The 27,499-nt window shown below is 36.4% G+C and overlaps 1 protein-coding gene across 1 annotated transcript in view; it reads right to left on the bottom strand.

Annotated features, from left to right (window-relative positions):
* Positions 1 to 27,499, bottom strand: part of nrg3b (neuregulin 3b) — a 220,063-nt gene that overhangs the window by 148,958 nt on the left and 43,606 nt on the right. The window lies entirely within an intron of this gene.

Below are 27,499 nucleotides of genomic sequence, written 5' to 3'. Positions count from 1 at the left end.
TCTGAACTATCACTTTAAGGTTGTCTTTGTTAAAATGTTTTCATAGCAGAATTATTTAAGCAAGTGTCTTTCCTGGCGTGTACTAAATAATGAGCATTAGATTTTGCTGTTGGTGAAAATAAAGAAGTCAGAAACACATTTTTTAGTTATGCTTCACATATTTCTTTGTGTCTAAACTCCCACAGTTAAATGGTTTTTGTTTTGTTTGCGGTTGGATTACATTGATTTGGAAAATGGAGAGTATTCATAATCCAGTGGGCTAATAAATTCAGGGTTGGCCTGGATCCGAAAGGCATTTGGACAGATGAAAGAGTTTGTACCTTATATGACATCTACTGGTGAGCAGGAGGGGACTTTTTTCTCCAGGTGCTTTTTTTCTTTTTTTTTTTTTTTTTTACCAGAGTCAGCACCTCTGTTTCAAATCGCATGGCTTAGAGGCCAAGAATGAACAATGTAAGCAGAGCCCTGGCACAGACGAGCGCCCGCCCTGCCAGCTCATTTCATCCATCTTTGCTGGCAGTCTGTCAATCTTTCATACGCTGCTGAAGGTCCACTCCTTCCAAAAACTGGGATTACTTAAGAAATCTGAATACTTAAAACCAGTGGCACACGACAGAAATCCTCAGCACTTACGGACGTATCTTCCCTCTAAAGCAGCACGGTTACAGTTCACTTACTTTTTTGAATCACTCTCATCATTCCGTCTACACATCTTCTGGCACCATCATCTCCAGAAATTTTGAAAGCACACCAGCCAGTGAGCTAACACGCTCTTCCCAAGAGCCACTTCAGACCTTATTGTATGAGGGTTAAGTGTCACTTGACAGCTTTGAGCACCTACTGTCATTTTTTTTCCCTCTTTCTCTGCTTGCTTCTGCTGCATTTTTTAAATAAAATCCCTGCAAAGGTTCGCTCACATGCAACTCAGATTAGCAGCTCCCTCCACAACCTTCGACCATTTACCATCTCCTCCTTGGTAACTATCAGCACTTCATAATTTGCTGCTTACAGTTGCCGTTTGATCCCCTGTGTTCTCATTATCTGCCGTTCATAGGACGCAATCCTGCAGCTCAGCAGCAAACAAATTAACCAAGCATGTAATAAATACAGGACACAGCTCCTGATCCAGAGATGCACTGTTGGTTCTGTCATCCAGGAGTTTTGCCATTTTTAGTCTAATGTGCTTTTACTTCTGATACTGGAAGTTTGTGTTTGACAAAAAAAAAGTTTTGATAATTAAATACTGTATGCTATAATGAGACGATTATTAGGTGTGAGAACAGTATGTAAGGTTAGCAGTGAGTTTATTATCAAATCTGTTGTATAACATATGAACACAACTTCTAACTTTTTTAGCTGTCTTTTTATCAGCTTTTTAATCGTCTGACACCCAAAGGTGAAGGCAAACTATTGTTTTTGCACGTGTCTGTGTGTGTTTGTATAAGATCTTCATTTAAAGTTTGTCATTAACTGTTAGGAGTTGTCTGCATTTCTGTTAGCTAAATATCTCATAAACCACTGCACGGATAGTAATAAAACTTTCAGGAAATACTCATTGGATGTACATTTACAACTGATTCACTTTTGGAGTCAGTGCAATTCAGGAAGACTGCTACAGCTGGTCAACATTTGCCAGCAGAAAAAATGGCTATAATCAGTCAACTTTACAGATATTAAGTAAAAACTGCATGTGGTAGTAGTTGAGAGTAGTTCACAATACATGCTCTGAGCGTGATGTCTTTTAACAAAACATGATCTTAGTCTAAAACTCAGGCATGAAAGGTGGTGGGCAATATGCATTCCTTACAAATAAATAATATTAAAAAAATCTATTCGCTGCAAGATTGTAAACTTAAAATACCTAAAACCTGCATATAAAACCTGCTGCTGTCTGTTACTAATTCAGCACAAGTGCACTTTCTGCTTCATGAGAGTATTTAGTAAAACAGCCGGATATTTTCAGACTACAAACAAGCAGGTGAGTGTTATTTAAGATAATATCACCAATGCTTCACTTGACACTTTGCTCAAAGCCCAGGAACTGCACTTGAGAAATCTCCACACTCTTTTCTCTTCATCACGACCGCCTGCCCACTGTTTGCGACACCTTCTTTCTTGCAACAGCTCATCTGCCCTCTTTGAGCACCGACTCCTACATATCAGACGATATAAAAAGCTCACTGAGGGAGAAGAGCAGGTTGCAAGTTTCTCTAAAGATAAAAGTAAAAATAAATCACAGAAAATGTAACCAGTGGATTACGTTTGTAATACTCCTGGGTTTTTTTTATTCTTCCAAAACTGGCTCTTGATAATAAATGATTATTAGTTTCTCGACAGAATCTGACATTTATGTTATGTGGCTTCCTTGTACACATTGATTTACACTGTGACACAGTAATTTAAGTATTATAGTTATGGGTTAGACGCAAAAGTGTGTGTACATGGTAATGTATCATGCAGGTTTTGCAGCACCTAGACCAGCAGCCAGGGGGCTGCTATAAAAAAGAAATCAGCAGGTTTCTTGATGTAATAAGACATAAGTCTTATAAAATATGCAGTCCAAGGACAAGCTCTGTGTGTAAGTACATAAATCATACAGTATAATTGAGGAAAAGCACCTTTAACCTCACTCAGTGTGTTAAAAATTTAAATTCACCTCTATGATTTCTATAGTTGATTAGCTTGGGTGTCGTATTGTTGTGCTGTTTGGTTAAATGATGAAAAATTGACTTGTTTCAAATGATTGTTATGTTTTAATAGGCACAAACACTTTAGTGAAACACTATTGATGTAGAGTAAAGGTAAGTTCTAAAATCTCATTCTTGGGGGGAGAGGGAAATGATTTTGAACATCCACTAATGATTTTGTTCAGCCATCCTTTGGTGAAATGCAGCCATGCCTCAGTCCTTCCTGAAGTATTTTCCATCAAGGTTTGGTGAAAAAAAAATGCTGAGCCAAAATGGCCCTGTCAATAGGACGGGGCTTTCCTTTCATTTATGAGAGCGTGCGGGGATACGTCCAAGCTTTCTCTGAAGCTGCAGCTGAAGGCTGTGATTAATTGACAAGCTGACTGACAACTCAAATGCCAGAGACTGTCACAACGTTCAGCGTTCTACTGCATCTCTTCCTGCCCCTCGGTGGACGGAAACACACTTAATTTGGTTTTCCGTAACCGTTTTTGACATTAAATTATCCGCCGTTGCACCTAACAAAAGGTTTAAATCTAATCAAGTGTTCGAAAACAAATTAGCACCTCTGTCACACAAAACATGAGGGTGTTTGTGTCTCTGAGGAGTTCAGGAAAAAGCAGAGCTCCTTGTGTTTCAGATAACAATCAGTTTGAAAGTCATTTAAAACGGAAGCCTCTAATGTTTTGTTTTTTATGAAAAAAAGTTAAAAAGTAGAGTTAGATAATAAGAGCCTTAAATTCTGCCATTTGTGTCAATCTTGTCTGGTGAGTAATTATAGCTAAACTGTTTCCCCCTTTTCCTTTACCATAAGGTCTTCACACAAGGAGGCAATCATAAATACGTGAACAAATATTGCTTCAGCACCACTAAAGCTGGCAGATTAGCAAAATATATCCCTTATTTATTTATTTTAAAGTGTTTGTGTGTTACTGCCAGAAAAAAATCTGAACAAATAAAAGAATTCTAAATATTAAAGGGGTGTAATTTCTAAACCATCATTAAACCTTCAGTATAAAAACTATGATTCTACTCTGAAATAACACATTATATCACACACAAATATATTAGCAAGCAGCTATGATTAACTATGTTGAAATGTTTTTTGACCCAACTTTATCCACTTTAAATTAAAGGTTCAGATGTTTTAAAGTGGGGTTTAGTGAAAAGGTTATTCATGAATAATATCTTACCTGCTGTAGATAACTGGGTGACTATTTGAAGAAATAAAGTTGTCCAAGTGGGCCAAGACCAAAGTGCATTTGTTGTTGTCTTAAACAACTCCAATCTAAAAATGCTGTAAAGGTTTATGATAAACATTTCATAAACATTTATAAAAATATTATTTTACAATCATTGCAGCTTTTCTGGTGCAGTTTGGAGAACTTCTGACAAGAATACTATCATATTTCTAAAGGAAACATTTTTGATTCAAAATCCACAGTGATATAAAAGTTTTAAATCCACTATGAAACTTTTGAGACTATATTTGTTTTAAGACAGTAATCCACTTTGGAAATGGCACCATTTGAGCTAGCTGTTAGCTCATCAATCGAGTCTGGGAGGAGACGGTTCCTTACTTTCCAACAGGACCCTACTTCGGAAAACTCTGAACTATCCTTTAAATATCAAATATGACACATAATCACTTGTGACTGTGGATAATGTCTGCTTTTCTTTGATGTTGTGAAGTACATTATAATATTCCTACTACTAACATCCAGTGTATCAGTCCACTGGGAGTCGAGTAAACTTTTGACTGACCGATCAAGAGGGCTGATGCAGCATAAACAGTCTGTCTGATCAGCAAACGGTCCACCTCCACACATGTACATTCACAGAGTAACATGGACATGTTCAGTTCCAAAAATAGCAACAAACTGAACAAACTGTGTCATACAAAAGTGTAGAAGTTTAATATTAGCAAATGCAGTTTTCACACTGGTATGTCATTTTTGAGAAAAAGTTATTTTTATAAAGAGTAGTTTTTTGTGTTGGCTGTTGATTGGCAGCCATCTTGAACTGAGTTGACTCCAAATGTTAATCAGGTGCAGACAGATACATCTAGTAATTGCTTTTTAGGAGTTTCATTAAAGCCCATCCACTGGTTCATTCAGTATTTTACTAACAGACACAGACAAACCATTATCATCCTTTTGCCTTTAGTGGTAGGCAGTAATAAAAAAATATACACTTAATCGTTCACCTGGACAGTAAAAAAGTGACACATCTCGCCTTATTTTCTTCACTCTAGACCTTCAATCAATCAACTGAGCTAGGTGTATAGATCAAGCTAGAAACTGTGGCTTACACGTCTGACTTCTTCAGATGAGGGTAAAGTACAAGTTCAACAAAACTGCCCTTATCTATCATTTTCATGCAGTTATAGTTTGCAGTTTCACTTGAAATAGTAAGGCAAAAATGTTGAGTAAGTAGCCAGTGCTTTCAAGCTGCTGAAGCACAGCAGTGCCAGCATATTGGAATAATTTTAGATTTTCCTGAAATAGAAATAACAGCCGGTTTAGGATCAGTCCCTGCTTCCTTACTAGAAAAGCATCAATAGGGAGGCAAACCTCAGATAGTAGTACTTTCAACCTACACGGAACATTTCAGATAACATTCTCGAAAGTTCTTATTGTCCAGCTGAGTGTTTTGTTCCAACACTGACATTATATATATATAATGAAAACAACCTTTGATGGGAATAAAATGAGATATTGCCTTGTGGGGCATTTTTGAATATCACTTAAAAGTCTCTATGACTACTGACATAAATTGTAAAAAAAAAAAGAAAGAAAGAAAGTTTGATCCTTAAAGGCAGAGAAACACAAAGGGTTGTTAAAAAGTCCCCCATGGGACCCTCACTTGATGACCGCCATTTAGAGCTGAAAAGCTCGTCTTCACAAATTCTGATTGAAGCCAGTTTTTTTTTTTTAAAGATCCTTATCAAACTCTGTGTGACCTCAGTGTTGACCTGAGCAGAACGTTGGCGTGATTGGAAAACTGAGCACAAGGGGAAAATGAGCAGCAGAGAAGGAAATTAAAAAAAAGAAGAGCTAGGGGCTTCATCTTTAAAATACTGTAAGATGATTTAGGTTTAACTTTTGTATTTCTGCACCCCGTGCTGTCTGTCTATCCATCCATCCATCTTCTTCACCCACTTTTCCTTTCTGGATCGTGAGGCACAGGTGTCTATCTCCAGCAGTCACTGTGAGAGGCAGGGGACACCCTGGACAGGTCGCAAATCCATCACAGGGCCACACAGAGACATTCACGCTCTCACTCACACCTAGGGACAATTTAGTTACCAATTAACCTAACATGCATGTTGTTGGTTTGTGGAAGGAAACCACAGTTCACGCTGTTCAGCCATCCATATTTTTTTCAAAGTGCAATATCTTTTTTGTTTTTACTTTCCATGAAGGCACATTAACGGGATGCTTGGCACACTTAAGAAAATTGCCCCACATGAGTCACCAAAGGGACAGATTTGTTAGTTAAAAGCTTTTGACTGATATCAACTTCTGCTACAACAGTGCTCTGCTACAACAGTGCTCCATTAGTCGAGGGCAGTCGAGGGCAGGTTGGCACAACATCCAACTACAGCGATGGCGTACAAATCCGTTCGTGTTCTCCAGACAGTGATAATCCTCACTGATCTCCTCTTTGCCTTCTCTCCCCACCATCCTCCCGTTACCATCACACAATGGAAAGGAAAGGGAGGGGAGGGATGGAGGGAGATACAGAGACTGACAGGGGAAATATAGAATCAGAAAACCAGAGTGGCACGAGAGACGTTAGAAAAGGTGGCGTGAAGGAGACAGGGATGAAGAGAAATATGCAGTAAGCAGCCTCAAATCAGATTCCCCCAAATGATGTCACAAAGGCTCACGGAGCTGCCATGATGCACATGATATGCTGGAGAGGATTAGGCTGTAATCACAGGGGTTTGGCTGTCCACACAAGGGAGTATATAAATCCCCCTCTGCAGCCGACAGTTGGGCCCTCTACTGGCTTCTCTGATGGACAAAGAGTCATACTGGACAAATAGTTGGGAGGATTTAAAAGCACCTCTAGGAAGTGTTTTGAGACATCCTAAATAGAAATACCAAAAATCCTCAAACTAAAAATGTGGAGTTCAGTGGATGGATTAGGGATTCAATTCGAAGGCTACGTGTCTTTAGACAAACTGGACAAGTGGACAGAAAAACTGGCTAAAAACTTAAGCAGGTGATCAGTATTTGAAAGGAATGAGTTTATTACAGGTCTACATTTTAACATTTTCCAAATTTATCAACACCTAAATGGTGACAGTTTTACCACAATTTGTTCTTAGTTTTTGTTGCTATACGCTAGAATTAAAAGACAAGAGTAAACCATTTGTTTTGATTTAATTTTCTAAAAAGAAACCATGTTGACCAATGTAAGTGTTTAGAGCAGGGATGGGCAACTATTTTTCCCAAAGGACCACATATGGAACTGGGACTGTTGAAGATGGCCGGACAAACAGGCTAAACTCAATCTGTCAAATATAAATATTAGCTATAAAAAAGATTTTCATTAGCAACTACGAGTAGACATTGTAACTGGGCAATACAAATCTGAATGGGTCGTTTTGTATTTATTGTAAATTATAAACATTCACAACAACATTTGTTAAAAATGTGCATAGTTTTGCAGTATTTTAAACACCAGCATCAATTTAACATCAGTTTATTATTTTTCTTCAACGAAAGAATTCTGATTTTTGTTGGAATTAAACTTGCTGCAGCGTAGAGGTAAACATCAACTCACTTTCAAAATAAAAGCACCATATAAGCTGTTTTCAAAACAAAAGCAGAGAATTTGAATTTGCATGCAGAATGATTTATATTTGACTTTTGTTTTTCATTGACCCATTCGGCGGATGGATACAGCACACAAGCCAGAAGTGGCTGTAAGATACTTTTGTATTGTTTAAAGCAGAAATAGTTCCTAAAATTTTGTTTACTTGTACTTATTTTCACAGGATTTTTATTTTAAGGAACAACAATTTGAACTTGTAAAATAAAGTGTAAGGAAAATAAATCAAAAAAACTATCAAGTTTATGCATATTACAGTACTGAACTGATAGAAGTTTATTATTTTTGTTCTGTTTTTACTTACCATTTATGTCAAATGATCAAAAGTCAACTGCTTCATATTTTTAGTTTTATGTATCATTGAGATAGTTTGAAAGTCTTTTTATTTGCATGTCATGATGCATTCTGGGAGTAAGAGAGCCAAACTACTAAAAGTTTATTTGTACAATATGGGTGAAACAGCAACATCAGATTAAAATGATAAAGATTTGGTCAAAATATTCCTAATTATCACTCTGTTTCATGAACCAAAAGCATTTCTTCTAATTTAAAATGAAGTGACACCTACTACTGAACAATGATGCCCTCACATTTACTGTATGAAACGTGCAACTTACTGTGACATTAACATCAAGACATAATCAATTTAAAAAATGCACAGATGTCTAACTGGTAAGCCCAGTTGTCATTTAATCTGCCATTTGTTGAAATTTGCTTAACGTTGGGTTGTAAAAAGTGTAAGAGGCGCCTAATTCAAAGCCAGTGAGACAGTCGTCTGATGCAGGACAGCTGGCAGACTCCATCACAGACATTGGCTTAATCTCTCATCCATGATAGTTGACATGCCCTCTTCACCTCCTGTACTCATATCCCTTATTTACAAATCTGCACTGACTGTCACTGTCTCTACACTTGCTTCTCTTTCTCTGACAATCTGTAGGCTAAGTTTGGTTTTCTACATATTAGTGTCTCCAGTTTCATTAATTTGTCTACTGTGCTCTTCTTTTTGCACTACATTAAACTTGTTTTTTTTTATTAGTTTAAAGTAATAACTCTTAGAAATCAAATATTTCTAAAAAATTACCACTAAAATGGAAAAAACAGAGACAAAATGATGATCAAGCATAAGCATCAGTCAAACCACTGAAGCAAAAGAAACTGGGACAAGAGATTAAGTTATTTCAGAAACACATTTTTTCTTATTTTATTCACAAGATCAAAGACATTTAGGAGAAACAGTTATATAGGTTAATGTTCAGCAGTAATTGGGAAATTGGATGGGCAATCACAGCAAAGACTTGCTGAACCTAAAGGAAAGAGACAAGATTTTGGTGCTTGACAATTTATTGTAGGTTGTCCCGATCCGGATCCAAAGTCTTATCTGGCCCCATATTGGTTCTTAAATTTCAGTGGATTGGCATTTTTTCCAATATTTACGGTAATTCGTGTAAGGCAGGGAAACTTTTTTACAATTTATGATAAATCATTTTATGTAGCACTGCCTTTTAGTGTTTGCAGTAATTAATTTTATGAAGCCCAGCTTTTTTTAACATTTACTGTAATTCATTTTAGGTGGCAGTTTTCTAACATTTACAGCAATTCCCACATCTGCCTCATGCTTTCCTTCTGTTTTTCTAAGAGAGAAGCTTCCAGCCTACAGAGAGGTAAACTACTAACATTACTGTCACTAAAAGAAAATTTTAATATCTGGACCTTTGCTAGAGAACAATTCTTTAGGCATTTGTTTCTGGTTTCTACTTATGCTCCAAGTGACTTTTTTGCTCCAAACAGAACTCTGGTAGTCAGTGATAGTTGGTGCTCAGAACACATTCTATAAAAATGGATTATATTAGGTGCTACACAACATTTGTGCACTTTGTTTTAGTTCAAAAGTACAAAATTTGACACCAACAATTTAGAGTCCAGGAAACGGTAAATAGGATTTTTGTCCTTCAAGGTCTATCGAGGGAGTAAAAGGCCGTTTGACTTTTACTTTTATCCAGTCAATGGTTTGTTCACAATCACTTCTCATTTCTGTTAGTTCACTGTCAGGCTGCACTGTGGTTAGTTAGATTTTTTTGTTTTGCTTTCAATAAATTACTGGGGCATAAGAGAGCAAGTCTTGGCCTGGTGAACTGTTTGATGGATATCCATTAGCTTTACCAGAATCCTTAAAACAGTAACTACTGTTGGCAGAACGTAACCCCCTGGATTTCATGGAAGACTGGTGATCCAATCTGGCTGCCAAACTTTCATCCAATGTGCAGAAGAAAATTTCAGGTGGACTGTCTATCTATAGAACACAAGTTTGGACAAAGGCATCAAAACAAGAATACAATCATTTCTGGAGTCTATGGATCATATGGACCAGAACTAGAGAAATTTCACCATAATCCTTTTGCTAGGGTTTGATTCATCTTCTGCAGCATAATTCCACCTACCTTAGTGTCTCTTAGTGATCTTGAAACAGAGAAACCGAGACTTCACAAAACTGCAAAAAGTATTTTCCAACTTTTCAGTTACAGTACAGTTTTTATATGATAGGAACTTTAAATTTGGCATTTTTATTTCCGCTTGAACTTTGTGCTGCTTGTAAAACACTCACACAGGAAAATCTTGTTCATTTACCCTTTTCCATTTGTTTAAAAAATGACAGGCTAACCATCAGAACACAGATGGAGTCTAATGGCACCTAACAAATTGATGACAAGTTTAGGAAAATGCATCTCGAAGTTGTAACAACGGGAACGTTGTTTGGTTTGCTTGAATGAATTAAAGTTCATAACCAAATAATGCAATGAAAGTATAAACCTTGGTTTGAACCACAATGCATCTTTAAAGCTCATCTATGCCCTAAGGTACAACTCTACATTGAAAGATGCACGGAATCTGATTGTGAGAGTTTTGAGTAAGTTTAAGGTTAGCATATTTATAAAGATTTTAGAGACTTTCATGAAGACCTTGGGAGACAAACCAGTTTCCTTTTTCTGTGGCAAGTTAGACATTATAAACCTACAGCTGATGGACTCTTTAGATAAATTCAAAACCTTATATTGGGGTTTTACTCGGGTAAAAGTATTGCTGTAATAAAAATTCCCAAGATACATGCGAGAGGTGGTGTCTATCTGCACTACTTTTTTTAAGCAATAAAAGCCTCCTTTAAGCCAGTGCAAGCAGGTAAAAGAGAATAATTTCTTATGCATCTTTTGCCACTTTCATTCTAAAATAACTCTGATTCAAGATGTATTTTTAATACCCAATACTCCTCCCTTATAATTTCTGCAAAAACTCACATTTTAAATCGAAGCAAGTGGCGGTTGCGCATAATGAAATCATGTAGATCACTCTGGTCCTTAGTTCAGGTAGCGTGTCACCACATTCAGTATTTCACACACGTGTGAATGGATTTTGACAGTTTGTGGGGGATTGATAGTTTTCAGAGCAGTGGTGTGCAATTTTTAAAATTGCACTACAATCACAAAACACAGAAAAAAGGTCTGAGTGGTTATGACAGGTACAGCATCTTTTGTGAAGAAAATGTTTGATTTTCACCATTCTGCTTCTTCTCTTTTTTTCCCTGACACTAATTTCAAAAAGAGGTATAAAAGAGGCAAACCAACACAACACCGCGTTTTAGGGTGGCGTAGCCCAGAGTAAAGTGATAAAAAGAGATGCAGCACAGATAGCTGTAAAGATCAAATCTTCTTTACTTTCATTTTTGAATTGTATTCTTCTTTGGCCTTAAGAGAGTGTTGTGTCTCTTATAAAAAAGAATCAATGGGAGTGCAAGACAGCCCATCTCTAGGGGGTTTAGGTGAGAGATGGTTGAAGACTTAACTTTTATCCTCATCTTTCATTAGGAGAAGGATGAGATCAGTATTGAAATAAATGGCTGACCCCTTTGTTTCAGTAAGTTTCTGGAGGAAATAATGAGCAAGTCTGGGGAAGAGTGTCTGGCTTATCGTGCCTTGCTAAGACATGGCTCTACAGAAATACATCAGACTCCACAACAGCTCGGAAAGCCCTCCAGAGAGTGCAGCCTGACAGAAAGAATGAGACTGGCAAGGGAAAAGCAATGTGGTCCTGCCTTTTTTTTGACAACAACAGATGTTGTAATCCCAGCAGTATAACAGTGACGGCACATATCTGCAGTCAGAATGCTGAACTGCTAGTCAGGGGTTTAGAGCAACATTACTTTCACAAGCCATTGCTCTCATTGTTGCCGTTCTGCAGCCGATTCATGCAGATGCTCCATGTAATGTTGCACAGTCAGTAATCACAGGATTACAACTACTGTAACCAAGTGCCATCAGGGTCTCAATAAAACCTCCCACTCTATCAGTTTTCTAACTTTCAAGCGCACATTTCTGATTTTTACTTTCATTTGCAAACACAGTGAAACAGGACAAATGTGTGCCTTTTTTGCAGAGCAACTCTAAAAATGACCATTACACTTGCACATTAAACTCAGTTTCTGATGTTATGACCTAATTTTTTTTTGCTAGAATTGTTAGAGAGGTAATAATGTTTTTGTCCATGTCTGTGTGTGTGTGCATTTGTTTGTAGAGCTAGAAAGACATCTTTTTTACTTGTTGAAGGATTTTAATGCAACTTTCTGAAATTAATATTTGGACTTTGGGAGTCAACTCTATTGAAGTTGGCCACCACAGCTAAGTAACCTTGTCAAACACAAAAATGTGTATAACTTAGCCAATTCTATTGATTTGAGATAAAGTTTGGCATGTTAGTAGCCAAGATTCATTCTCAACACATACTCATTGTGAATAATCAGTTTTTAAAACCTTGTTGTTGACTATTGAAGTCAATCAAATCTGTCTGTCAACAAGATATCTCATGAACTTCTTGACAAATATTGTTAAAACTCTCAGAAAATAATTATTATTTTCTTCAACAACTGATTGTAGTTTAGAGCCAACCCAATTCAAGAAGGTTGCCACAGCCAATTGATCTTAGGACACACAAAAAGGGCTGTAACTCAGCCAACTTTAGAGATAATGTGTTCAATTTTGGTGGGATACTAGCAGAGTCATCCTCAACACATTCTTTGCACGCTATCACATCTTACATTATAGCATGGAATTGTGCTCAACTTCATTTACAAGGTTTGACCAAAACAGCTATAACTCTGGTTCTTCAGCATAAGATGATGTTTGTTCAAATCTTCAGCATGAAAGGCAGCAGATAATGTGCACTGTGTTAAAAAATGCTAGGCCTTTAATTCATATTTTAGTTTTAAATGAAGTTTTATAAATGTTGTGGTAGATATGAAAATGAACAAAGATGCATTAAAATCAAGGATGACATATAGGCAAAGAGAGGAAAAATAGCCCCAAAACATTGTTTTTGGCAACCTCTCCAAGCAACCCCATCAGTCACTCTCATTACCATCCAATTGTGAAAGGAGGGCTACTCCATCCGGCATAGTAGAACACAACCTGGCAGCTTTAGCACTGAAGGACAAGCCAGGATGCTTCCACCGAGCCAAGTATCTCTCACTCTCTCTCTGTTCTTCTACCTATGGAACTGTGGTGCTTAAAAATGTAATTTCACAGTGATCTGTGCTCACAATTTCCATTATCTGTAACTTAATTTGCGTCAAATGACAACTGCCCTATTTCAATTCCAGTTCAACTCTATTATGTTATCAATGTGTGTGACTTAAAACTAATTAAAAAAGCTCTGCACACTTTACAATCTGGTTCGCGATTGTTTTACGTAAGTCTTTGAAATAACACAGTGTTTTGCAGCTTTTTGATTTGCTAGCTTATAAATTCAAGGCTGTTTTCATTACAAATAAGTAGGGATGAGTTACATTTTAAATGCTACAATCTGAGAGCACACACAAGCGACTAAAGGAATTTAGTCACATATTATACATATAAGAACCAAGAAATGTTAAAAAAACAACTCTTAAATGAATTCGGTATAAAAGTCCCTGGTTTCACAATAAAAAGTAGACGAGATAAACATCAATGATTGAACATGGAGAAGCTCCAGAGTGAGTCATTTAACTACTGACTGCTTCACAGGAATTGCTCAATGGCCAAGTGGGTTTAAAGTAAGCCTCCTTCAATGAATTCTGTTTTAACATAAGAACAACAAGCAAGAAAAGCCTATAAACTTGAAATTACAAGAACTTTAACTAAAATAAATTGGGTTTAGTTATTTTTTTGTTGTTATAAGGTTAGGTCAAAAGATCTGAAAGGTAATATGAACAAGAATATTAAAGACAAGAAAAGGACATGCTTAGAAATGCATTGTTGTGACATTATCTGGAGATAATGAGTAGGACAGCTCATTTTGTTGTGATAATGGTTTAATTAAGTTTTTATCTTGAGATATAAAAAAACTTGTTTTCGTAGGATAATGGGTTAATATATTTAGCTGTTTTAAGCAAGAAGTGTTTGTTTTCTCGTGGTAATTAGAAATTATTCAGAAATTACAATTTAATAAAAAAGGAAATGTTTTCATGAGACATAGGGACATTCATGTTGATAATTAAACTTAGCAGAAAAAAAAAATTAAATCCGTGTTTGGTCGATTATTTCTTTGCTGTAACAATGCCTCATGGCAATAAATCTTATACCTTTAGAGAGCCTGTTCATTTTCTCTTAAATAGTGTCAAATTTGTTACGAAAATGCATTTGTGCATTGAGCCGCAAAGTTGAGTATGTGGATTGCGCCCAAAAAAAAACTTGCCAAACTTCTCGGTCAATGTCCAACAGCTTATTCTGCTACTGATTCTTGTTTAATGTTGATTTTTTGATTGGATGCATAAAGTCTAAAGAAATAAGACATATTTGGCAATTTAACAATTCATTCACTTAGCAAACAGGGGTCTCACTAGCATATAGAAAAACCATTCACAGTCCCAATAGCTTGGTACCTTCTTAGTCACACACTGCTGTGGGATGGCATCCCATTCTTAACCAGCATTTGTCGCAAGGCAGGCTCTGTGATTGTGTTGGACACTTTGAAACAAACTGCACCCCCAAGCTGATCCCACAGGTGTTCAATGGTGAGGCACTGACAGGCAGGTCAAGACTGCAGGCAGGTAGGAGTCAACAGCAGTATAAGCTGTTTGGCATTGGCAGAGAAGATTTGGCAAGTTTTTCATGGGCGCAACCCACAAAGGCACTGTGGCACCATTTGAGAGGAAATAAACAGGCTTTCCAGTGATATGATTCATTGCCAAGAAGCATTGTTACAATAAAGAAATAATCAACCAAATACAAATTTCCTTACTTTTTGTATTATGTTTAGATTGAAGCTAAAATGTCACATCAAATTACTGATCAATGTCTTGTTGTTATGAAATACCTCCAAATATTGTGGCAGCCATACTAAATGATGAAATTGGGTGTAACATAAGAAGCACTCATTTTTGAACAGTAATCATCTTGTTATCTCAAGAAAACAAAACTTGTTTGTATCAAACTAGCCTTGTTATCTCGAGGTGACAGTAGAGTCAAATTGTAATCTTTGAGAAAAATCACATTAAAATAAGTAATAACAGGCTGTTATCGGTTTTCCTATTACGGCTTGAAAAAAGTAAAAAGAGCAATGTTCCATTCACAGTAGAGCTTTTGATCTTTTTCATTCATGCAAACTAAAACATCTAGAGCTGGGCCCACATGTGATCATTTAAAGGACCAAAAGAACTACCAGTGTGAGTCTTTCCAACAGTCGAGCTGATAAAAACCTTGAGACAGAAGAGAGTCACCAAAAAGTAATGTGACTACGGCTCTGTGTGAATCAAGAGCTTCCTTTTGTCTTGTTTTTTTTGGAGCATCATTACGTTATTACCTCTTATATCCTTGTGTTTTGACCCAAACAGCTTCTCTGCTGCTCTGACTTTTCATCACTGCAGCATTACTGATACCCAATATAACATCAGCTGCCTGTGCTTGTTATGTCTACTTGTTAAAGCAGTGAGAAGCAGAGTAAAAGAAAAAGAATGGATAAACACTGAGCAAGTGGAACACAGCCTATGAATTTGTCATTTGTATTAAAGAGTAAAGAGTTACTGGAATAGTAATGTATAATATACAACATTATTTAATATTAATGTGAGTTTTCTCAAATTAACAAAACATACAAATTATACTTACATCAATAAAAGTGTGAATGCACTAAATATTAATATTTAAATTTGTGGTGCTGAAAAATCCAAAATTAACCCTTTTTTCCCTAGGGTAATCATGTATCTTTAATGAATGACAAAGTTTTTGTGAAGTGAAGCCAATAGTCTCAATAAGAGGAAACTGGTTTGGATAATCAGAAAAAAAGGGTCGAGGATGGGTTAAGAAAATGAAACTGTTGGATGCCCAAGCTCATATACAGCAATGTCATAAACAACCAATGTCATCATAAAGTTGATACAAACAATGAAACAAATGTAGTCTTAAATAGACAAATAAACCAACCAAATGTGTTTAACACTTTGAAATACAGGCTGTGTCTTATTTAGCTAATAAATGCATTTTTAGCATACATTTTCCTTTATTCTTCACTGTTGTCACCCTGTTCTTGTAAATGATTTATGACAGAAGACACTTTGATCATTCAGGGAAATCCATGTCATTTTAAGGTGATGTCTGCATCAGCAAACAAACATCTCTTCTTTGTCCCTTGCCACTCATCATCCTTTCAAGCTGCCTTATAAAAAATATTCAACAGTATATTAACATTGAGAGATGATGGATAAATACAACTCACAAGGTGTCTATTTGAAAAATGTGAAAGTACTAGAACTAGCTGCTGCCGTTTGTTCTTTCCAGAGGACATGCATGTCAAAATAGATACTTTTTGAATTACTGAAAAAAAAATGCATAAAAATAAGTTTCATCTGGGTTTACCTGTCTAATGTATTTTGACATGATTAAGTTTTGTAAACTTGGTTTAAGTTGGTTTGAGTTTTGTAAACCAGCACTGTTATGGGAGATCTGGGAGATCTGCAAAATTTTACAGCTGCTTAAAACCCACAAGGAATCTCTTGCTTGTTTTCTTCTTCTATTCTTGTTATTTATGATTATGAACTTTAACTGTGTTGTGATAACTGTGATTTTTTTATGTTTTGTAACGTTTGTGTGCTGCTGCCATTCTTGGCCAGGTCTCTCTTGAAAAAGTTAGAGGGTAGATTGTTATCATATTCTATGGGTCTTTAGAGCCAAACAAACTTACACATGTTCACAGCACCCTGTAAAATGGTATTCAATGCTATGGTAAATGTACAGAATTAGGATAGTTTTACTTCTCAAGAGACAGTAAAGTTGCCGTCTAAGCCCATATTCCAAAATGTCTAACTTCAGGTTCCACGGAAGTTTGCGGGTGACCACATGGGCAAAGAAATAGCCTTTTGAAGGAAGGTTTAATGGTCAGATGGGAGAAATAGAGATACTTGGCTGCAGTAATAAGAAATGTGTTTGGAAGATTTAAGGTGAGACCTTCAAACCTCCCAAAACACCAAACCTTCTGTAATAATGCTAGAGGTAGTGTCATGCTCCAGGGCTGTTTTGCTGCCAACGAAATAATGAAGAAGAAATATTACCTTACAACAGTTTGACAAAAACAAAAACATCAGGTATAGGGTATAAACTTTGACACAGTTTGGTGTTTACACAGGACAATAACATTAAACTCACATCAACTCCTGTTGAACAAAAATCATGGCCAGGATGTAGTTGTACTTTTCTGTACTTGTGTTAATCTTCACGCCCCCGTGCCTCCTCGTTCAAAACTGTCAATGTGATATTAAATTCACTGGCAGACTTAAAATAAGCTCCTTTAAAATGCAGAAAATGCTACCAGATTCTTGTTCCACACACACAAAATTTTGCATTGTGTATCACAGGATGTCAGTTTAAATGAAGGAAGGTGATGGCTTTGATGATTTAATGTTTTTTTTTTCCTGACTGTCATTTAAACATTCAGTGCCAGGCAGAAAAGAAAAGGGAATTGATTTCTTGCACCTTCACTATAACATTTCAAAAGACTTCTTTCTTTCCCCATCTATTGAAGACCAACAGAAGACATGATGGAAGAAAAAGTCTAACAACTAGTTCCAAGGCTCTCTAATTATGCTTTCTTAAAGAGCACATTTCTATCTTTGTATGACAGGCTCCCACTAAGATAAGTTGAACAGGGAATTAACTAAAGAGATGATGAAATATTAATACTTTTTAGCTTTAGATAACTTCCTCACAAAAATAACATTTTTTGTCGTGTTCTGAGTGATTTAAATGAGAAATTCAAGATAAAAGCACTGTTGTTTTTTTCCTTTGCAGTACCAGCCAATCTGGACATTTAAGGTGGTTGTTTTATTCTTAAAGTAAATCAACAATAATAGTGCTCAGCAACAAGGTTGCAGAAATTAATGGGAGAAAATAGTATCCAAGGATCCCTGACTGAGACTGAATTGATTAAAGTTGAAAAAGGAGCAGTTAACAAGGCACCATTCCACTCCAAAGGCTTATAATCGCAGATAAATAAAGAAATTGGTATGTGTGCTAGTTTCAATTCACAGGAAGGTCGTTGTGTGGGTGTGTACATCTTATTTTTTCCACGCTTTGTCAATGCACATGCTTCTTATCTATTCTCTGAACTCATCATATAAACACAAGGGAGCCATTTTAAACAGTTATCACTGACAAAAATTGGAATACACTTATAGTGTACATCACCACCCATCAAATGTCTAATAATCCAAATGAGCAAATTAACTAAACCTCTTATTTCCAATTTGAAATAAAAATACTAACATATCAGAGGCTTAATTGGATGACAAAGAATATTGAGACTGCTTTTCAATAGGTATCACTTCGGGATACAAAGAGCAAATAACATAATTTAAAATTTCACTAACTGTAGTAAAATAATCTCAGATGTAGTTTTGTAATTTCTGGATGTGTGAATTGCCAGCACAATCTGTCACTTGCCTTGCACCTGAGGGTGACCTTGGTGAGAGAAAAACTCAATTTGCACTCAGTACAGGATAATCTTCACACCTCTTAATCTTCGTTTTGCAGTTAAAAAAAAAAAAAAAAAGGAATGGAAAAAAAAAACTGCGAAACTGTTGAGCCAATCCTTCTGTGATCAGCTGAAAAAATATCTTGAATTTCAGATCTTCTACCTGGCTGAAACCAAAAAAAAGAAATGAGATATTTCATCCTGGAAAATCTCAATCAAATGAAGACAAAAAAGCCAGTGGCTGACATTCTGATGAACACAATAAAATGGTCACTATTATGTGCTGTGCATCGGGTGGAGAGAGATTTCCAGTCCTCTATCTACCAAAGCATGACTAATCCCAAATTAGTTATCCCAGGTGACTGATCGAGCCACAAAGGATTCTGATGAAAACACTAATAACCTGTCTTTAAATCAATACAGCTGTGATGAAAGTAGGTTGAATAAGTGTGCAATCCTGTTTTCCTCAAAATTAAGTAAATCTGACTTTAAAATTTCTGCACACAAGCATACAGCAGATGCGGGTGAATATAGCCTGAAGCCCATGTACAATTTGTCCTTCAAAATTTATACAAAACTGAATCGCTAAGCCATCTAAATGAGTAATTACTAACATTTCACTTTGTTACAACTAGGGCTGCAAAGGGGCAGAAAATGTCTGGTAAATCTCCAGAAATTTTGCAATGAATGATATTCTGCTATTGTTCATCTAACTGGTGAATTGGTGAAAATCTGAAATCAATATCATCTTTTTATTGGTATATGGACTTTCATGTACGTACACTAATAAATGGGTTGCTACAAAGAAAATAAGTGCTAGATTTTCCACAGATCCCCCTAACAAAAGTGATCCTACGGCATGCCTGTGTGGTGTAGCAGTGCAATGAAAAGTGGGTAAATTTAATTTTTTACCCCCTTTTTAAGGAGATGTTACTGAAAGGGTAAAAAGCCTGTGTTATAAGCAGCAACACGTATGAGGGCTTTTTCATTTTTAGCCAACTCAAAAATGAGCCACAAGTAGAAAATCAGCCTAATATGAAAGTGCCAAAAACTGTTTCCTGACACTCTATTAAGACTCACACCTATGCATAACTACATGACTAAGTGTGGGGCTACTTTCAGTAACAGTGTCTTTGCGTGTCCACTTCAAAAGACCCAAAAAGACAAGAGCTTTAAAACACTAGTCCTCCAACCAGTGCTTAACATCACAGGGACTACATCCATCTTTTCTACACAGTCCATGAAATAAACACCCTGTTACATTTAATCTTCTGAACACTCGGTTTCAAAAATGTTTTTTCCCAGCTAGATCCAACTGGATTTACTTCTCTTCTCTGCATGCCAAGTATGTGGCACTGCCTGTGAGACAGGTAAAGAGATCTTGTAATGGTACTACTGTGCGTGCTCTGCATTTAAACAAGCACTAGCAAGGCCCACTCCATCTCTATATTACCTTGTGTGGTGCATAATAACACAGAATTTAAATAGTCCTTTTGACAGCTTTCAAAAATGGCATAAAAGAACATGAAGCACATTGCTCATTACAAAAAGGAAAGAAGGATTGTTAAGTCTTCTTTATAGTTATTCATTCTTTAATAGATAGATAGATAATAAATTTGTGAACTTGTTGATCCACATCCCAGTTCTATTCTCTTTTCTTTAGGTAACTATGACTTAAAGTGCATACATTAGATCATACTTTAAACTTTTGTCAGAAACTGAGTGATGACAAGTTTTATTTAAGGCTACAGTGACTAACATTTGATTAAAAAATAGATTTATGATGACAATTTGATTGTGGTTGTCTTTTCAGGAAACAAATATTCTTGCATTTGAGGTTATTGTCCCTAGAAAATATCCACTTAGAACACAGTTGTCAAACTCCATATCCCGGGGGGCGATGCACGTTTTAGATGTGTTCTTGCTTTAAAACACCTGGTTTAAATGAATGACTTGTGGACATGATTCTGGAAACCTTGATGATTTGGTGAGGTTGGCAACTCAAAATTGTGAAAAATGGATAAATTTTCACTTGCAGTTGTACTGATTTCTGAATGGTTGCAACCAAGCGACCAGTGAGTCATGCAGTGGCATTATGAGGGGCCAGTTTTTAAAAATCATGTCTTATAGTTGTGTGCACAGATTATAAAATTGTGTTTTAGGCCATGCATGTTATTTTATTGCCCACTTCAGCCCACATCATATGCGCCTCTAGTTGCTTTGTTCCCACCTTGGCAGACTTCCCAATGTTTATGATACTGGAGTACACTTTTTAATGAAGAAATCAGGCAGGAATGGACCAGTTTATAATAATTATTACTGATCATCGGTGGGGGTTCTCTGTCAAAGAAGAATTTCTGTGCATGTGTCAAAATACAGCTCTACTGCTCCTGAGATGGACTGAAGACACGCAACAAAACTGAGATAAGTTTGAGACAGGTTTGTGCAACAGAAAAAAATCTGCTGCATACATTTTCTGAACACATTCAAAACTCAAGGGACAAGATTTTGCACCCCTTTCACTCACGAATTCTGTCACAGCCCAGTGGGAGGTCAATTAGCTGTGGCAGCCATCTTGAATTGGGCTGACTTCAAAAGATAATCAGTTGTAGAAGTACATCCCATTACTTTCTGAGAGTTTCATTACGTTTCGTGGTTCATTGGGGTTTTTTACTAACAGCCAGACAGACAAAACACTCAGACACAGGTGATTACAAGACTGCCATCAGATTTGTTTTGCCCCTGTCTAAAAGCAAGTTTAAAATCTGCCTTTTTATTAATTTAGATTTTATGAGTTCGACTGATGGGAGAAAGGAGCTTCTGGTAAATGGAAGGAGGTAAATGGTGAGCTTACGGCTCATGCTCCAGGCTCTCTAATGAGTCCACTCCTTCATTTACTCATCTCAAGCCATGTTAACAATGTATGAGATGGTCTCAGAGTTTGTCTTGTGAATGTGAACAAAATAAACTTTGCTTTCACAGGAAGGGTCTTTGAACTTTGCTTTTTTACCCTCACACACATATGAGGTCTGTTTGGATTTCTAGGTATTTTTTTAGAGTGTGTTTGGACAAGAAAACCCTGAGGTCCATGAGTCTGTTGTTTAAACTTTAAAAAAGTGCCCACTGAAGAGGAAAAAAAACATAAAAGAAGTGAAAGTTGGAGTCTTTGGTGTTCATAAAGATGTGAAAGCATTTTTTTTTCCAACATTAATAAGGTGTCTACTGAAAAAAACACAATACATAATATATATGACAATGTGGAACTGGCATTGCTTGGGATAGCCTGGCACATTTTTACAATTTGTTCAACAATTTCCTGAAACACATCTTTTTATTATAAATCCAATATGTTTTATTTATTACACTCTACTAAAAGGAAACTCTTTCTTCTTGTCATCCACTCTACCTATCAAAACACAGACTAAAACCATGCAGGAGATGCTTACTGTAAACTCCTGCTGGATCTATTCAGGTAACGATCTTAAATAAGCTTTAGGTAATGGCCAAAGAACTCCATGAAGAATTAGTATGAATAAAAAGAACATCTTAATAAATAGACATCATCTTACAGACTGTAGTTGTAAAGATTTGTAGTATAACACTATGTGAGCATATCTTCCAGCAGTTTTGATCTAAGTGACAATTTGATCAAAATTAAAACAGGAAATTTAACAGTAAGGACCAAAGCAAAACTCATTGGTAAAGCCTTTGAATGACCTAAAAACTACAAAGTGTGCTTCTAAATAAAATGTGCAACAACCCCCAACTTCATGCCTCAATCTTTTTTCCTTTCCCAGCTTACATGCTCTGTTACCATTACCTGCTAAGGCAGCAGTATCTATCCAGCCATGTCAAGAGAGGCTGTGATGTAATTAAGACCTGGAAAATGGGCCTTTCACCTGCCTCCACTGTGATATGTTCATTATCATGCCAAAAGGGAATTTTCTTCAGTGTTTTTTTTTTATCCTATTCTAAATGTACATACAAAGTGCTCACTGAGCATGTAATATCCTACATGAAAACAGCAGCACGAACAAAGCCACGCACACCTACCACCTTAAATCTGCTGAAACCACACAAATTAATATTCAATAATATGCCCAGACATAACGCAAATGTGCAAATACTACCATAACACCATCAGCCTACACATAGCATTGCAGCCGCAGAGCTCATACACGAAGAGACTCCAGCTGTGCTCAGAACCTTCCTCCCTCCTTTTCAATCACTCCACACTGATTTTAAGGACCTGCTGCCTGGCAGCTTTTCATTTCATGCAATTATGTCTCAAAGCACTGCTTTTTTTTCTGCAAGCCAAGAGTCACTACTGGTTAAATATTTTGTTTCTCTTGCATGATGATAATCATACACTATGAACCATGAGTCATAATATTTGCTGTGCACAAAAATACTGCATGATGTATAGAGAACAGTTAGGTAATGTGTCTCATAACTGCCTAAAACGTAGTTTCTCCTGTGATTTACAATACCGTGCAAACGTCTTGAGACACTCCTCATTTCTTTATGTTTTGCTTTTAATATGTCAGACAATTGGTAATGTTTTAATGTGGGCTTAATCCCTAGTTGCCCTGCTTTCAATATGTTATCTGAAGTCTTTTGTTGGACTTTGGCAGCTTTTATCCTACCTAATAGTTCAGTTCCTGTAACTGATCATTTTCAGGGAAATCATTTTTACTTGTTTTATCACTCTGACCTCAAAATCAATTGGAAAATTTGAGAAAAGAATATCTTTAGTTGTATTGCAATGGCTAATAACACACGTTATTCAAATTTATTTGGTTGAATCTACAAAAAATGTTAAAATCAACAAGTTTGATAGGCATGAGACAATATTTTTGTACCAACAATGTGACTCCTAATGTGCTATTAGCCAAAATACTTTGCATACAATTGATTTACTAACAGTAAAATGGTACATTTTCAGGTTCTGTCTAAAGTCTTTACTGGATATTTGCTTTTTTGTTCAGCATATTTATTTCAGACACTGCTCATCCTCTGTAAATGCATATAGTTTTGATCTGTCATTCTTTTGATGCCTAACTCATCCAGTTTCTTCAGCTCTTTTAAGGACAAATTTCACTCCATGAAATAATATCTTCGTTTCCCAATAATATGCACTGGTACGTCTTTGAGGTAGCTTAAGACTGCTTAAAAAGAAATTACAAGGTTCTCTTGGTTTTTTTTTTTTTTTATCTACTGCATTGTAAATTATTGTTTGAGAAATCTGATCTCCTTGTGGGTTTAAGGCTTACTAAACATGACTACTACAAGCATGACACATATAGCAGAATTAATGTGTTAATGTGTTTCTTTTCCAGTTTGTCAACTCCTAATGCTTGAGATGTTGCAGCAGACACAGAAATTTGTCTCACCTCCTTATATTTTTTAGCTTAAGGTGGAGTACTTTTATAGTTTGGCTGTGGGAAACCAAAATAATAGTTTCAAAGCTGCAGGATGACACTGCAGCTAAGTTAAAGTTATTGCTGTGGAACCTCATTTGACATTTGGGTGACTTTTACCATTTCTGGCGTCTAAACCGAACCTTGAGGGCAAACCTGATTTCCTGCCTTTTAAGTTAAATTATGACGCCTCGCAGGCCTGACACCTGATGGGAATGAAAGTCACAGTTTCTTCTCTCTTCTTTTTGACCAGTCAATAAAAACAATTTCCTTTACAGGAAACAATTAAATATATGTTTTACCAAAAAAGAAAGAAAATAAATAAATATTTTTTTTGTTGCCAATTCTTAGAAACTACAAATTTACTACATGTAAAACACATTGGCTTCACACCACCACATAACCCCTGTATTTCACTGGATACAAATTAAAATTTTAATTTGCTTTAATCAGAGACCTGGTGACCAATTTGTTCACCTAGATTCATTTAGAGATACGGCTCAAAGAAAAAAAAGAAGTTGAGCTTCGTGGTTCTTTTATACATGGAATGTCTCACACAAAAAAGTGAATGTTAGGAATCCATACACATTAACAGGTATCAACCGCCTTCCTTCCAGTAATTTCTCCACAGAAAATGATTTTGCCATTTGTTACATGTAGGTGACTCACATGTAGCTCGTGGTACATTAACAGAATAGACTCTTTGATTACAAACAGTCAATGACCCTTGAGAAAGGCCTCGAACAAGCTGCCCCCTTCATGCTCCAGTGACGAACGACGTAGCCACCAACCAAGGCCACCAGACTCCACATTCATTTGGGCTTGTCCGCAGGCAAATGGAGGACATGACACTTTCTGATTACTTTATATTGACTTTTCTCTCTTAGCCTGGAGAGGTAAAGTCCAAAGAGGCCACTCTAACAGAAACAGACACTCCAGGACGTATTGTTAGATACATTGTTTGCAGCAAAAATTGTTTTGTTTTTAACACTACTGAAACAAAAGTCTTGACGCTATTTCCCATCTGTATTTACACCTGACTGGCTAACTGTAGCAAAATATAGCTGTCCAGGTTAGTACCATGTAGTTATCTGTTAATAACCATGATGCAAGGTTGCAAGCCATACCACAATGTGTTTTCTAATAAAATAAACAATTTTAAAAAACAGATATTAGTATTCAATAAGAATGTGGCTTACCCTTAGCATGAAAAGGTTTTTCACCCTATGTGCCAGAATTATTGCTTTATATATATTCCCAATAGCATAACATACTGTTAATTACTTAAGAAACTTTGGCTTTTCAAGTTAGTGATAGGTCAGGTCTCTTAAAGTGGGGCTCTGTTATAAACAATTAACTGTTATAGATAGCTCTCTGAATGACCTCAGTATGGAGTAATAGTGTTTAAATCTGATCACACTGACAAGCTGATCCAAGCTGTGGCCAAGATCAAAGTGGATTGCTACCATCTTGAAACAACTCCAATCCTGAAAATGTCATGGTGGTTTATACAAACGCTATTTTATAAACCTTTACACCACCGTCTGTTTCACATAACACAGTTTTTCCAGCAGAAATATCATGAGATTTCTGATGGAAGTGTTTTTCCAGGCTGCACTGTAAGAAGTGCTATGATTACACTTGCAAACAACCATAGTTCTATGTAAATAACCATGTAATGTGAGACTAATGACAATGCAAAGGTTTATACAGCAGTGTTTATGAAATATTTGAGATTTAACTTGTTTTTAGATGGTAGCAATCCACTTTTTTCTTGGTCCCACTTGGTCTAGTAAATAGCTCATCAATCCGACCCAAATTACAGTTTCTCCAAATTGAGTTTGTTCAAAAAGCTACTGACAAGAGTTAAGATGAAAACTGTACACGTACTTTCCGTTTCAAAATATCACTTTTGCATTGCAATTGAGTAACAAAGTTCAACAAGTTATTTTAATGTCATTATGAATTGCACCAAAATATGAAGCTAACTCATGTAATGAATGAGAAACTCACCATAATTCCTTATTAACACAGAGAAAATTGTAAAAACTAAAATGACACATAGTCAATAATATTCCCAAACATGTCTATTCTTATTCACATTCCCCATCTTGATAGATTATATCAGGGTATTGTTGTCAGTACAGAGCCAAACACTCTTTTATTCAGTTTGAAACTATAAATACAAAAGTGGACCCTGAATTTAAGCTCTTTTTTTTTTACCCTGTATTTATTCACCATCGCCAGTAACTATATGGACTCTTGAAGTGCGTAATAGGTTTGCAGGTTCATTGCACTCACTGCTCTCTCAGTTTTACCAATATGAAATACACATTTTCTCACCCCTGAGAAGTCTCACACCCAGTGTTCAGGGAATTTATTATAAATGGCATCAGTTTGTTCTCCATATTCAGTGTGAAATATTTTGTTCTCGGGTTTCACGAGAAGCCACTTCTCACTGACTATTCCAGAGCTATCTATCTATATATATATATATATATATATATATATATATATATATATATATATATATATATATATATATATATCATCAATTCAACCAGTCTTAATATGCTGCGTTTGAATGTGAGCTCTGAATATGTAAAGGTCCACAGGGGCCTAAGGATGCCTTCTTTTCATGCCGACTTTGATTACTGCATATCTAACCTAATGACCTGCCGATCCTTTGATCAGACCAGACTCTAAAATGCTCAATGAGTACACTCGCTCCCGCTGCTTATGGACTCCATCACACTCTCTGGCTCTAAATTATAGATTATGCTTTGTGTGTGTGTCTGTGTGTGTGTGTGTGTGTGTGCTTGAATCTGCCTGTTTAAGGAGAGGTTTTGGAGTTCTGTCAGTTGTAGTTAAAGCTGAGAGGGGACATGCTTAAAGAGCATTTTCTGCTTTGCATAAAAATCAACCACCACCACAGAGTCTAATGGAGTTCATGCAAATGCTGACTGGAGATTTTTTTTTTATTATCACTTATTTTACTTTTTATTAAATGGGGAGATCTGCATACAGTTGCACACATTCCAAGCTGTTGTGAGACTTATATATGTATATGACTCTGTGTGTGTGTGTGTGTGTGTGTGTGTGTGTGTGTGTGTGTGTGTGTGTATCTTAACCAATGAAAACTTCAGTGCTATTCTTTTTATCCCTGCAAACATTTCACTGCAGCATCGCCAAGTCGTAAACTGTGAAGGGCACATTATGGACGGATGTGCCAGCTATATGCCAAGCTTCCCCCCATCAGCTCAGAAAACCCTGCAAATGGCTGGCAACGCCTCACCAAGATTTCAAACTGAAATCGCTGGAGTTCACTGAGACTTTCTTTGCTGCATATTTTAATAAACCCAGATGAATAACCAAGAAGGCGTAAAAAATACATCTATGAGTTAGTATCCACAGATGGTTATAGGGGGGAAAAAAAGAACTCTTGGCAAAAAGAAGTGCACAAACTTGCACCTATTGCACTTATGCACACAGTCTGTCGATTGTTAGATAATCTTAATGTCAAAGTCGCTTACACCAGGAGAAAAAGGGGACTAAAAATGG

This window comes from Kryptolebias marmoratus, linkage group LG17, assembly GCF_001649575.2.
Source record: "Kryptolebias marmoratus isolate JLee-2015 linkage group LG17, ASM164957v2, whole genome shotgun sequence".
Classification (NCBI taxonomy): Eukaryota; Metazoa; Chordata; class Actinopteri; order Cyprinodontiformes; family Rivulidae; genus Kryptolebias; species Kryptolebias marmoratus.
The sequence above is the reverse complement of the archived record's forward strand: the minus strand, read 5'-3'. Positions and strand labels throughout refer to the sequence as shown.